Raw genomic sequence first — 14,010 nt, forward strand, 5'->3', positions numbered from 1 at the left:
CATGCTTAAATCCACAGTATACAAAGTGTGAAGCTGTCAACGGCCATCCTAAGCTGAACGTGCCTGCTTTCGTCAGATCGCAGACTGCTACCCAGCTTAGGGCCTGGTAAGTACCAGCATGGTAGACTGGCTGGAATCCCGGGTGCAGTTGACATTTTAATCTGTTGCCGCCTTCCGCTCCGATTCGGAAAATGATTTATTGATGCTTAAATCCACAATATACAGGATGTGAAGCTGTTAACGGCCATCCTAAGCTGAACGTGTCTGCTCTCCTCAGATCGCAGACTGCTGCCCGGCAGATACCGGCGTGGGAGACTGGCTGGCAATCCAAGGTGCCATTGACATTTTGCTCTGTTGCCGCCTTCCTCTCCGATTAATAAAAATATTTATTGATGCTTAAATCCACAATATACAAGGCGTGTAGATGTCAACGGCCATCCTAAGCTGAACGCGCCTGCTTTCGTCAGATCGCAGACTGCTACCCAGCTTAGGGCCCAGTAAGTACCGGCATGGGAGCCTGGCTGGGAATCCCGGGAGCAGTTGACATTATGCTCTGTTGCCGCCTTCCGTTCCGATTCCGAAAAGGATTTATTGATGCTTAAATGCACAGTATAAAAATCATGAAGCTGTCAATGGCCATCCTAAGCTGAACGCGCCTGCTCTCGTCAGATCGCAGACTGCTACCTAGCTTAGGGCCCGGTAAGTACTGGCATGGGAGACTGGCTGGGAATCCCGGTTGCCGTTGACATTTTGCTCTATTGCTGCCTTCCGCTCCGATTCCGAAAATAATTTATTGATGCTTAAATCCACAGTATACAAGGTGTGAAGCTGTCGACGGCCATCCTAAGCTTAACGCGCCTGCTCTCGTCAGATCGCAGACTGGTACAGATCTTAGGGCCCGGTAAGTACCGGCATGGGACACTGGCTGGGAATCCCGGCTGCCGTTGACATTTTGCTCTGTTGCCGCCTTCCGTTCCGTTTCCGAAAAGGATTTATTGATGCTTAAATGCACAGTATACAAAGAGAGAAGCTGTCAACGGCCATCCTAAGCTGAACGCGCCTGCTATCGTCAGATTGCAGACTGATACCCAGCTTCGGGCCTGGTAAGTACCAGCATGGGAGACTGGCTGGGAATCCCGGGTGCAGTTGACATTTTAATCTGTTGCCGCCTTCTGCTCCGATTCGGAAAAGGATTTATTGATGCTTAAATCCACAATATAAAGGGCATGAAGCTGTCAACGGCCATCCTAAGCTGAACGCGCCTGCTCTCGTCAGATCACAGACTGCTACCCAGCTTAGGGCCCAGTAAGTACCAGCATGGGAGACTGGCTGGGAATCCCAGGTGTTGTTGACATTTTGCTCTGTAGCCGCCTTCCGCTCCGATTCCGAAATGGATTTATTGATGCTTAAATCAACAGTATACAGGGTGTGAAGCCGTCTACGGCTATCCTAAGCTGAATGTGCCTGTTCTTGTCAAATCGCAGACTGTTGCCCGGCAAGTACGGGCATGGGAGACTGGCTGGCAATCCAAGGTGCTATTGACATTTTGCTCTGTTGCCGCATTCCTCTACGATTCCGAAAAGGATTTATTGATGCTTAAATGCACAGTATAAAAAGCATGAAGCTGTCAATGGCCATCCTAAGCTGAATGCGCCTGCTCTCGTCAGATCGCAGACTGCTACCCAGCTTAGGGCCCGGTAAGTACTGGCATGGGAGACTGGCTGGGAATCCCGGGTGCTGTTGACATTTTGCTCCGAAAAGAATTTATTAATGCTTAAATCCACTGTATACAAGGTGTGAAGCTGTCGACGGCCATCCTAAGCTTAACGCGCCTGCTCTTGTCAGATCGCAGACTGGTACAGATCTTAGGGCCCGGTAAGTACCGGCATGGGACACTGGCTGAGAATCCCGGCTGCCGTTGACATTTTGCTCTGTTGCCGCCTTCCGTTCCGATTCCGAAAAGGATTTATTGATGCCTAAATGCACAGTATAAAGGGCGAGAAACTGTCAACGGCCATCCTAAGCTGAACGCGCCTGCTCTCGTCAGATCGCAGACTGCTACCCATCTTAGGGCTCGGTAAGTACCAGCATGGGAGACTGGCTGGGAATCCTAGGTGTTGTTGACATTTTGCTCTGTTGCCGCCTTCCGCTCCGATTCCGAAAAGGATTTATTGATGCTTAAATCCACAGTATACAGGTCGTGAAGCTGTCAACGGCCATCCTAAGCTGAACGCGCCTGCTCTCGTCAGATTGCAGACTGCTACCCAGCTTAGGGCCCGGTAAGTACCAGCATGGGAGACTGGCTGGGAATCTCAGGTGTTGTTGACATTTTGCTCTGTAGCTCTGTAGACATTTTGCTCCGATTCCGAAAAGGATTTATTGATGCTTAAATCCACAGTATACAGGGTGTGAAGCCGTCTACGGCTATCCTAAGCTGAATGCGCCTGTTCTTGTCAGATCGCAGACTGCTGCCCGGCAAGTACGGGCATGGGAGACTGGCTGGCAATCCAAGGTGCTATTGACATTTTGCTTTGTTGCCGCCTTCCTCTCCGATTAAAAAAAATATTTATTGATGCTTAAATCCACAGTATACAAGGCGTGAAGATGTCAAGGCCATCCTAAGCTGAACGTGCCTGCTCTCGTCAGATCGCAGACTGCTACGCAGCTTAGGGCCCAGTAAGTACTGGCATGGGAGACTGGCTGGGAATCCCGGTTGCCGTTGACATTTTGCTCTATTGCTGCCTTCCGCTCCGATTCCAAAAATAATTTATTGATGCTTAAATCCACAGTATACAAGGTGTGAAGCTGTCGACGGCCATCCTAAGCTTAACGCGCCTGCTCTCGTCAGATCGCAGACTGGTACAGATCTTAGGGCCCGGTAAGTACCGGCATGGGACACTGGCTGGGAATCCCGGCTGCCGTTGACATTTTGCTCTGTTGCCGCCTTCCGTTCCGATTCCGAAAAGGATTTATTGATGCTTAAATGCACAGTATACAAAGTGTGAAGCTGTCAACGGCCATCCTAAGCTGAACGCGCCTGTTCTCGTCAGATCGCAGACTGCTACCCATTTTAGGGCCTGGTAAGTACCAGCATGGGAGAATGGCTGGGAATCCCGGGAGCAGTTGACATTTTAATCTGTTGCCACCTTCCGCTCCGATTCGGAAAAGGATTTATTGATGCTTAAATGCACAGTATAAAAGGCGTGAAGCTGTCAACGGCCATCCTAAGCTGAACGCGCCTGTTCTCGTCAGATCGCAGACTGCTACCCAGCTTAGGGCCCGGTAAGTACCAGCATGGGAGACTGGCTGGGAATCCCAGGTGTTGTTGACATTTTGCTCTGTAGCCGCCTTCCGCTTTGATTCTGAAAAGGATTTATTGATGCTTAAATCCACAGTATACAGGGTGTGAAGTCGTCTACGGCTATCCTAAGCTAAATGTGCCTGTTCTTGTCAGATCGCAGACTGCTGCCCGGCAAGTACGGGCATGGGAGACTGGCTGGCAATCCAAGGTGCTATTGACATTTTGCTCTGTTGCCGCCTTCCTCTCCGAATCCGAAAAGGATTTATTGATGCTTAAATGCACAGTATAAAAAGCATGAAGCTGTCAATGGCCATCCTAAGCTGAACGGGTCTGCTCTCGTCAGATCGCAGACTGCTACCCAGCTTAGGGCCCGGTAAGTACTGGCATGGGAGACTGGCTGGGAAACCCAGGTGCCGTTGACATTTTGCTCTGTTGCCGCCTTCCGTTCCGATTCCGAAAAGGATTTATTGATGCCTAAATGCACAGTATAAAGGGCGAGAAGCTGTCAACGGCCATCCTAAGCTGAACGCGCCTGCTCTCGTCAGATCGCAGACTGCTACCCAGCTTAGGGCCCGGTAAGTACCAGCATGGGAGACTGGCTGGGAATCCCAGGTGTCGTTGACATTTTGCTCTGTTGCCGCCTTCCGCTCCGATTCCGAAAAGGATTTATTGATGCATAAATCCACAGTATACAGGGTGTGAAGATGTCTACGGCCATCCTAAGCTGAATGCGCCTGTTCTCGTCAGATCGCAGACTGCTACCCAGCTTCGGGCCTGGTAAGTACCAGCATGGGAGACTGGCTGGGAATCCCGGGTGAAGTTAACCTTTTGCTCTGTTTCTGCTCCGATTCCGAAAATTATTTATTCATGCTTAAATCCACAGTATACAAAGTGTGAAGCTGTCAACGGCCGTCCTAAGCTGAACGTGCCTGCTTTCGTCAGATCGCAGACTGCTACCCAGCTTAGGGCCTGGTAAGTACCAGCATGGTAGACTGGCTGGAATCCCGGGTGCAGTTGACATTTTAATCTGTTGCCGCCTTCCGCTCCGATTCGGAAAAGGATTTATTGATGCTTAAATCCACAATATACAGGGTGTGAAGCTGTCAACGGCCATCCTAAGCTGAACGTGTCTGCTCTCCTCAGATCGCAGACTGCTGCCCGGCAGATACCGGCGTGGGAGACTGGCTGGCAATCCAAGGTGCCATTGACATTTTGCTCTGTTGCCGCCTTCCTCTCCGATTAATAAAAATATTTATTGATGCTTAAATCCACAATATACAAGGCGTGTAGATGTCAACGGCCATCCTAAGCTGAACACGCCTGCTCTCGTCAGATCGCAGACTGCTACCCAGCTTAGGGCCCAGTAAATACCGGCATGGGAGACTGGCTGGGAATCCCGGGTGCACTTGACATTATGCTCTGTTGCTGCCTTCCGTTCTGATTCCGAAAAGGATTTATTGATGCTTAAATGCACAGTATAAAAATCATGAAGCTGTCAATGGCCATCCTAATCTGAACGCGCCTGCTCTCGTCAGATCGCAGACTGCTACCTAGCTTAGGGCCCGGTAAGTACTGGCATGGGAGACTGGCTGGGAATGCCGTTGCCATTTTGCTCTATTGCTGCCTTCCGCTCCGATTCCGAAAATAATTTATTGATGCTTAAATCCACAGTATACAAGGTGTGAAGCTGTCGACGGCCATCCTAAGCTTAACGCGCCTGCTCTCGTCAGATCGCAGACTGGTACAGATCTTAGGGCCCGGTAAGTACCGGCATGGGACACTGGCTGGGAATCCCGGCTGCCGTTGACATTTTGCTCTGTTGCCGCGTTCCGTTCCGGTTCCGGTTCCGATTCTGAAAAGGATTTATTGATGCTTAAATGCACCGTATAAAGGGCGAGAAGCTGGCTGTCAACGGCCATCCTAAGCTGAACGCGCCTGCTCTCGTCAGATCGCAGACTGCTTCCCAGCTTAGGGCCCGGTAAGTACCAGCATGGGAGACTGGCTGGGAATCCCAGGTGTCGTTAACATTTTGCTCTGTTGCCGCCTTCTGCTCCGATTCCGAAAAGGATTTATTGATGCCTAAATCCACAGTATACAGGGTGTGAAGATGTCTATGGCCATTCTAAGCTGAATGCGCCTGTTCTCGTCTGATCGCAGACTGCTACCCAACTTCGGGCCTGGTAAGTACCAGCATGGGAGACTGGCTGGGAATCCCGGGTGCAGTTGACATTTTGCTCTGTTTCTGCTCCGATTCCAAAAATTATTTATTGATGCTTAAATCCACAGTATACAAAGTGTGAAGCCGTCAACGGCCACCCTAAGTTGAACGCACCTGCTTTCGTCAGATCGCAGTCTGCTACCCAGCTTAGGGCCCGGTAAGTACCAGCATGGGAGACTGGCTGGGAATCCCAGGTGTTGTTGACATTTTGCTCTGTTGCCGCCTTCCTCTCCGATTTACAAAAATATTTATTGATGCTTAAATCCACAATATACAAGGCGTGAAGATGTCAACGGCCATCCTAAGCTTAACGCGCCTGCTCTCGTCAGATCGCAGACTGCTACCCAGCTTAGGGCCCAGTAAGTACCGGCATGGGAGACTGGCTGGGAATCCCGGGTGCAGTTGACATTTTGCTCTGTTGCCGCCTTCCGTTCTGATTCCGAAAAGGATTTATTGATGCTTAAATGCGCAGTATAAAAAGCATGAAGCTGTAAATGGCCATCCTAAGCTGAACGCGCCTGCTCTCGTCAGATCGCAGACTGCTACCCAGCTTAGGGCCCGGTAAGTACTGGCATGGGAAACTGGCTGGGAATCCCGGGTGCCGTTGACATTTTGCTCTATTGCTGCCTTCCGCTCCGATTCCGAAAATAATTTATTGATGCTTAAATCCACAGTATACAAGGTGTGAAGCTGTCGACGGCCATCCTAAGCTTAACGCGCCTGCTCTCGTCAGATCGCAGACTGGTACAGATCTTAGGGCCCGGTAAGTACCGGCATGGGACACTGGCTGGGAATCCCGGCTGCCGTTGACATTTTGCTCTGTTGCCGCCTTCCGTTCCGATTCCGAAAAGGATTTATTGATGCTTAAATGCACAGTATAAAGGGCGAGAAGCTGTCAACGGCCATCCTAAGCTGAACGTGCCTGCTCTCGTCAGATCGCAGACTGCTACCCAGCTTAGGGCCCGGTAGGTACCAGCATGGGAGACTGTCTGGGAATCCCATGTTTCATTAACATTTTGCTCTGCTGCCGCCTTCCGCTCCGATTCCGAAAAGGATTTATTGATGCTTAAATCCACAGTATACAGGGTGTGAAGATGTCTACGGCCATCCTAAGCTGAATGCGCCTGTTCTCGTCAGATCGCAGACTGCTACCCAGCTTCGGGCCTGGTAAGTACCAGCATGGGAGACTGGCTGGGAATCCCGGGTGCAGTTGACATTTTGCTCTGTTTCTGCTCCGATTCCGAAAATTATTTATTGATGCTTAAATCCACAGTATACAAAGTGTGAATCCGTCAACGGCCATCCTAAGTTCAACGCACCTGCTCTCGTCAGATCGCAGACTGCTACCCAGCTTAGGGCCCGGTAAGTACCAGCATGGGAGACTGGCTGGGAATCCCGGGTGCAGTTGACACTTTGCTCTGTTGCCGCCTTCCGTTCCGATTCCGAAAAGGATTTATTGATGCTTAAATGCACAGTATAAAAAAGCATGAAGCTGTCAATGGCCATCCTAAGCTGAACGCGCCTGCTCTCGTCAGATCGCAGACTGCTACCCAGCTTAGGGCCCAGTAAGTACCGGCATGGGAGACTGGCTGGGAATCCCGGGTGCAGTTGACATTTTGCTCTGTTGCCGCCTTCCGTTCCGATTCCGAAAAGGATTTATTGATGCTTAAATGCACAGTATAAAAATCATGAAGCTGTCAATGGCCATCCTAAGCTGAACGCGCCTGCTCTCGTCAGATCGCAGACTGCTACCTAGCTTATTGGCCGGTAAGTACTGGCATGGGAGACTGGCTGGGAATCCCGGTTGCCGTTGACATTTTGCTCTATTGCTGCCTTCCGCTCCGATTCCGAAAATAATTTATTGATGCTTAAATCCACAGTATACAAGGTGTGAAGCTGTCGACGGCCATCCTAAGCTTAACGCGCCTGCTCTCGTCAGATCGCAGACTGGTACAGATCTTAGGGCCCGGTAAGTACCGGCATGGGACACTGGCTGGGAATCCCGGCTGCCGTTGACATTTTGCTCTGTTGCCGCCTTCCGTTCCGTTCCGATTCCGAAAAGGATTTATTGATGCTTAAATGCACAGTATACAAAGTGTGAAGCTGTCAACGGCCATCCTAAGCTGAACGCGCCTGCTCTCGTCAGATCGCAGACTGCTACCCAGCTTAGGGCGTGGTAAGTACCAGCATGGGAGACTGGCTAGGAATCCCAGGTGCAGTTGACATTTTAATCTGTTGCCGCCTCCTGCTCCGATTCGGAAAAGGATTTATTGATATTTAAATCCACAATATAAAGGGCGTGACGCTGTCAACGGCCATCCTAAGCTGAACGCGCCTGCTCTCGTCAGATCACAGACTGCTACCCAGCTTAGGGCCCGGTAAGTACCAGCATGGGAGACTGGCTGGGAATCCCAGGTGTTGTTGACATTTTGCTCTGTAGCCGCCTTCCGCTCCGATTCCGAAAAGGATTTATTGATGCTTAAATCCACAGTATACAGGGTGTGAAGCAGTCTACGGCTACCCTAAGCTGAATGTGCCTGTTCTTGTCAGATCGCAGACTGCTGCCCGGCAAGTACGGGCATGGGAGACTGGCTGGCAATCCAAGGTGCTATTGACATTTTGCTCTGTTGCCGCCTTCCTCTACGATTCCGAAAAGGATTTATTGATGCTTAAATGCACAGTATAAAAAGCATGAAGCTGTCAATGGCCATCCTAAGCTGAACGCGCCTGCTCTCGTCAGATCGCAGACTGCTACCCAGCTTAGGGCCCGGTAAGTACTGGCATGGGAGACTGGCTGGGAATCCCGGCTGCCGTTGACATTTTGCTCTGTTGCCGCCTTCCGTTCCGATTCCGAAAAGGATTTATTGATGCCTAATGCACAGTATAAAGGGCAAAAACCTGTCAACGGCCATCCTAAGCTGAACGCGCCTGCTCTCGTCAGATCGCAGACTGCTACCCAGCTTAGGGCCCGGTAAGTACCAGCATGGGAGACTGGCTGGGAATCCCAGGTGTCGTTGACATTTTGCTCTGTTGCCGCCTTCCGCTCCGATTCCGAAAAGGATTTATTGATGCTTAAATCCACAGTATACAGGGTTTGAAGATGTCTACGGCCATCCTAAGCTGAATGCGCCTGTTCTTGTCAGATCTCAGACTGCTACCCAGCTTCGGCCCTGGTAAGTACCAGCATGGGAGACTGGCTGGGAATCCCGGGTGCTGTTGACATTTTGCTCTGTTTCTGCTCCGATTCCGAAAATTATTTATTGATGCTTAAATCCACAGTATACAAAATGTGTAGCTGTCAACGGCCATCCTAAGCTGAACGCGCCTGCTCTCGTCAGATCGCAGACTGCTACCCAGCTTAGGGCCTGGTAAGTACCAGCATGGGAGACTGGCTGGGAGTCCCGGGTGCAGTTGACATTTTAATCTGTTGCCGCCTTCCGCTCCGATACGGAAAAGGATTTATTGATGCTTAAATCCACAATACACAGGGTGTGAAGCTGTCAACGGCCATCCTAAGCCTGAACGTGCCTGCTCTCCTCAGATCGCAGACTGCTGCCCGGCAGTTACCGACATGGGAGACTGGCTGGCAATCCAAGGTGCCATTGACATTTTGCTCTGTTGCCGCCTTCCTCTCCGATTAATAAAAATATTTATTGATGCTTTAATCCACAATATACAAGGCGTGAAGATGTCAATGGCCATCCTAAGCTGAACGTGCCTGCTCTCGTCAGATTGCAGACTGCTACCCAGCTTAGGGCTCGGTAAGTACCAGCAAGGGAGACTGGCTGGGAATCCCGGGTGCAGTTGACATTTTGCTCTGTTGCCGCCTTCCGTTCCGATTCCGAAAAGGATTTATTGATGCTTAAATGCACAGTATAAAAAGCATTAAACTGTCAATGGCCATCCTAAGCTGAACGCGCCTGCTCTCGTCAGATCACAGACTGCTACCCAGCTTAGGGCCCGGTAGGTACTGGCATGGTAGACTGGCTGGGAATCCCGGTTGCCGTTGACATTTTGCTCTATTGCTGCCTTCCGCTCCGATTCCGAAAATAATTTATTGATGCTTAAATCCACAGTATACAAGGTGTGAAGCTGTCGACGGCCATCCTAAGCTTAACGCGCCTGCTCTCGTCAGATCGCAGACTGGTACAGATCTTAGGGCCCGGTAAGTACCAGCATGGGACACTGGCTGGGAATCCGGCTGCCGTTGACATTTTGCTCTGTTGCCGCCTTCCGTTCCGATTCCGAAAAGGATTTATTGATGCTTAAATGCACAGTATACAAAGTGTGAAGCTGTCAACGGCCATCCTAAGCTGAACGCGCGCTGCTCTCGTCAGATCGCAGGCTGATACCCAGCTTAGGGCCTGGTAAGTACCAGCATGGGAGACTGGCTGGGAATCCCGGGTGCAGTTGACATTTTAATCTGTTGCCGCCTTCCGCTCCGATTCGGAAAAGGATTTATTGATGCTTAAATCCACAATATAAAGGGCGTGAAGCTGTCAACGGCCATCCTAAGCTGAACGCGCCTGCTCTCGTCAGATCGCAGACTGCTACCCAGCTTAGGGCCCGGTAAGTACCAGCATGGGAGACTGGCTGGGAATCCCAGGTGTTGTTGACATCTTGCTCTGTAGCCGCCTTCCGCTCCGATTCCGAAAAGGATTTATTGATGCTTAAATCCACAGTATACAGGGTGTGAAGCCGTCTACGGCTATCCTAAGCTGAATGTGCCTGTTCTTGTCAGATCGCAGACTGCTGCCCGGCAAGTACGGGCATGGGAGACTGGCTGGCAATCCAAGGTGCTATTGACATTTTGCTCTGTTGCCGCCTTCCTCTCCGATTCCGAAAAGGATTTATTGATGCTTAAATGCACAGTATAAAAAGCATGAAGCTGTCAATGGCCATCCTAAGCTGGACGCGCCTGCTCTCGTCAGATCGCAGACTGCTACCCAGCTTAGGGCCCGGTAAGTACTGGCATGGGAGATTGGCTGGGAATCCCGGGTGCCGTTGACATTTTGCTCTATTGCTGTCTTCCGCTCCGATTCCGAAAAGAATTTATTGATGCTTAAATCCACAGTATACAAGGTGTGAAGCTGTCGACGGCCATCCTAAGCTTAACGCGCCTGCTCTTGTCAGATCGCAGACTGGTACAGATCTTAGGGCCCGGTAAGTACCGGCATGGGACACTGGCTGGGAATCCCGGCTGCCGTTGACATTTTGCTCTGTTGCCGCCTTCCGTTCCGATTCCGAAAAGGATTTATTGATGCTTAAATGCACAGTATAAAGGGCGAGAAGCTGTCAACGGCCATCCTAAGCTGAACGTGCCTGCTCTCGTCAGATCGCAGACTGCTACCCAGCTTAAGGCCCGGTAAGTACCAGCATGGGAGACTGGCTGGGAATCCCAGGTGTCGTTGACATTTTGCTCTGTTGCCGCCTTACGCTCTGATTCCGAAAAGGATTTATTGATGCTTACATCCACAGTATACAGGGTGTGAAGATGTCTACGGCCATCCTAAGCTGAATGCGCCTGTTCTCGTCAGATCGCAGACTGCTACCCAGCTTCGGGCCTGATAAGTACCAGCATGGGAGACTGGCTGGGAATCCCGGGTGCAGTTGACATTTTGCTCTGTTTCTGCTCCGATTCCGAAAATTATATATTGATGCTTAAATCCAGAGTATCCAGAGTATACAAAGTGTGAAGCTGTCAACGGCCATCCTAAGCTGAACGCGCCTGCTCTCGTCAGATCGCAGACTGCTACCCAGCTTAGGGCCTGGTTAGTACCAGCATGGGAGACTGGCTGGGAATCCCAGGTGCAGTTGACATTTTAATCTGTTGCCGCCTTCCGCTCCGATTCGGAAAAGGATTTATTGATGCTTAAATCCACAATACACATTGTGTGAAGCTGTCAACGGCCATCCTAAGCCTGAACGTGCCTGCTCTCCTCAGATCGCAGACTGCTGCCCAGCAGTTACCGGCATGGGAGACTGGCTGGCAATCCAAGGTGCCATTGACATTTTGCTCTGTTGCCGCCTTCCTCTCCGATTAATAAAAATATTTATTGATGCTTAAATCCACAATATACAAGGCGTGAAGATGTCAACGGCCATCCTGAGCTGAACGCGCCTGCTCTCGCCAGATCGCAGACTGCTAGCCAGCTTAGGGCCCAGTAAGTACCGGCATGGAAGACTGGCTGGGAATCCCGGGTGCAGTTGACATCTTGCTCTGTTGCCGCCTTCCGTTCCGATTCCGAAAAGGATTTATTGATGCTTAAATGCAGAGTATAAAAATCATGAAGCTGTCAATGGCCATCCTAAGCTGAACGCGCCTGCTCTCGTCAGATCGTAGACTGCTACCCAGCTTAGGGCCCGGTAAGTACTGGCATGGGAGACTGGCTGGAAATCCTGGTTGCCGTTGACATTTTGCTCTATTGCTGCCTTCCGCTCCGATTCCGAAAAGGATTTATTGATGCTTAAATGCACAGTATAAAGGGCGTGAAGCTGTCAACAGCCATCCTAAGCTGAACGTGCCTGCTCTCGTCAGATCGCAGACTGCTACCCAGCTTAGGGCCTGGTAAGTACCAGCATGGGAGACTGGCTGGGAATCCCAGGTGTTGTTGACATTTTGCTCTGTAGCCGCCTTCCGCTTCGATTCCGAAATGGATTTATTGATGCTTAAATCCACAGTATACAGGGTGTGAAGCCGTCTACGGCTATCCTAAGCTGAATGTGCCTGTTCTTGTCAGATCGCAGACTGCTGCCCGGCAAGTACGGGCATGGGAGACTGGCTGGCAATCCAAGGTGCTATTGACATTTTGCTCTGTTGCCGCCTTCCTCTCCGATTCCGAAAAGGATTTATTGATGCTTAAATGCACAGTATAAAAAGCATGAAGCTGTCAATGGCCATCCTAAGCTGAACGCGCCTGCTCTCGTCAGATTGCAGACTGCTACCCAGCTTAGGGCCCGGTAAGTACTGGCATGGGAGACTGTCTGGGAATCCCAGGTGCCGTTGACATTTTGCTCTATTGCTGCCTTCCGCTCCGATTCCGAAAATAATTTATTGATGCTTAAATCCACAGTATACAAGGTGTGAAGCTGTCGACGGCCATCCTAAGCTTAACGCGCCTGCTCTCGTCAGATCGCAGACTGGTACAGATCTTAGGGCCCGGTAAGACCGGCATGGGACACTGGCTGGGAATCCCGGCTGCCGTTGACATTTTGCTCTGTTGCCGCCTTCCGTTCCGATTCCGAAAAGGATTTATTGATGCTTAAATGCACAGTATAAAGGGCGAGAAGCTGTCAACGGCCATCCTAAGCTGATTGCGCCTTCTCTCGTCAGATCGCAGACTGCTACCCAGCTTCGGGCCTGGTAAGTACCAGCATGGGAGACTGGCTGGGAATCCCGGGTGCAGTTGACATTTTGCTCTGTTTCTGCTCCGATTCCGAAAATTATTTATTGATGCTTAAATCCACAGTATACAAAGTGTGAAGCTGTCAACGGTCATCCTAAGCTGAACGTGCCTGCTCTCGTCAGATCGCAGACTGCTACCCAGCTTAGGGCCTGGTAAGTACCAGCATGGGAGACTGGCTGGGAATCCCAGGTGCAGTTGACATTTTAATCTGTTGCCGCCTTCCGCTCCGATTCGGAAAAGGATTTATTGATGCTTAAATCCACAATATACAGGGTGTGAAGCTGTCAACGGCCATCCTAAGCCTGAACGTGCCTGCTCTCCTCAGACTGCTGCCTGGCAGTTACAGGCATGGGAGACTGGCTGGCAATCCAAGGTGCCATTGACATTTTGCTCTGTTGCCGCCTTCCTCTCCGATTAATAAAAATATTTATTGATGCTTAAATCCACAATATACAAGGTGTGAAGATGTCAACGGCCATCGTAAGCTGAACCCGCCTGCTCTCGTCAGATCGCAGACTGCTACCCAGCTTAGGGCCCAGTAAGTACCGGCATGGGAGACTGGCTGGGAATCCCGGGTGCAGTTGACATTTTGCTCTGTTGCCGCCTTCCGTTCCGATTCCGAAAAGGATTTATCGATGCTTAAATGCACAGTATAAAAAGCATGAAGCTGTCAATGGCCATCCTAAGCTGAACGTGCCTGATCTCGTCAGAGCGCAGACAGCTACATAGCTTAGGGCCCGGTAAGTACTGGCATGGGAGACTGGCTGGGAATCCCGGGTGCCGTTGTCATTTTGCTCTATTGCTGCCTTCCGCTCCGATTCCGAAAAGAATTTATTGATGCTTAAATCCACAGTATACAAGGTGTGAAGCTGTCGACGGCCATCCTAAGCTTAACGCGCCTGCTCTCGTCAGATCGCAGACTGGTACAGATCTTAGGGCCCGGTAAGTACCGGCATGGGACACTGGCTGGGAATCCCGGCTGCCGTTGACATTTTGCTCTGTTGCCGCCTTCCGTTCCGATTCCGAAAAGGATTTATTGATGCTTAAATGCACAGTATAAAGGACGAGAAGATGTCAACGGCCAA

At 50.6% G+C, this 14,010-nt stretch overlaps 11 pseudogenes; all 11 read left to right on the forward strand.

Annotated features, from left to right (window-relative positions):
• The first annotated feature begins 1,626 nt into the window (after nucleotides 1-1,626).
• Nucleotides 1,627-1,746, forward strand: LOC130317555 (5S ribosomal RNA; annotated as a pseudogene).
• A 1,465-nt stretch (nucleotides 1,747-3,211) lies between these two features.
• On the forward strand, nucleotides 3,212-3,331 carry LOC130335235 (5S ribosomal RNA; annotated as a pseudogene).
• A 474-nt stretch (nucleotides 3,332-3,805) lies between these two features.
• Nucleotides 3,806-3,925, forward strand: LOC130314462 (5S ribosomal RNA; annotated as a pseudogene).
• Nucleotides 3,926-8,218: 4,293 nt separating this feature from the next.
• Nucleotides 8,219-8,338, forward strand: LOC130352415 (5S ribosomal RNA; annotated as a pseudogene).
• Nucleotides 8,339-8,419: 81 nt separating this feature from the next.
• On the forward strand, nucleotides 8,420-8,539 carry LOC130314474 (5S ribosomal RNA; annotated as a pseudogene).
• Nucleotides 8,540-10,017: 1,478 nt separating this feature from the next.
• LOC130320759 (5S ribosomal RNA) lies at nucleotides 10,018-10,137 on the forward strand (annotated as a pseudogene).
• A 272-nt stretch (nucleotides 10,138-10,409) lies between these two features.
• Nucleotides 10,410-10,529, forward strand: LOC130352000 (5S ribosomal RNA; annotated as a pseudogene).
• A 284-nt stretch (nucleotides 10,530-10,813) lies between these two features.
• On the forward strand, nucleotides 10,814-10,933 carry LOC130322315 (5S ribosomal RNA; annotated as a pseudogene).
• Nucleotides 10,934-11,219: 286 nt separating this feature from the next.
• Nucleotides 11,220-11,339, forward strand: LOC130321636 (5S ribosomal RNA; annotated as a pseudogene).
• Nucleotides 11,340-12,016: 677 nt separating this feature from the next.
• Nucleotides 12,017-12,136, forward strand: LOC130335190 (5S ribosomal RNA; annotated as a pseudogene).
• Nucleotides 12,137-12,408: 272 nt separating this feature from the next.
• LOC130323178 (5S ribosomal RNA) lies at nucleotides 12,409-12,528 on the forward strand (annotated as a pseudogene).
• Nucleotides 12,529-14,010: the final 1,482 nt, after the last annotated feature.

Source organism: Hyla sarda, chromosome 1, assembly GCF_029499605.1.
Source record: "Hyla sarda isolate aHylSar1 chromosome 1, aHylSar1.hap1, whole genome shotgun sequence".
In the NCBI taxonomy this organism is placed as follows: domain Eukaryota; kingdom Metazoa; phylum Chordata; class Amphibia; order Anura; family Hylidae; genus Hyla; species Hyla sarda.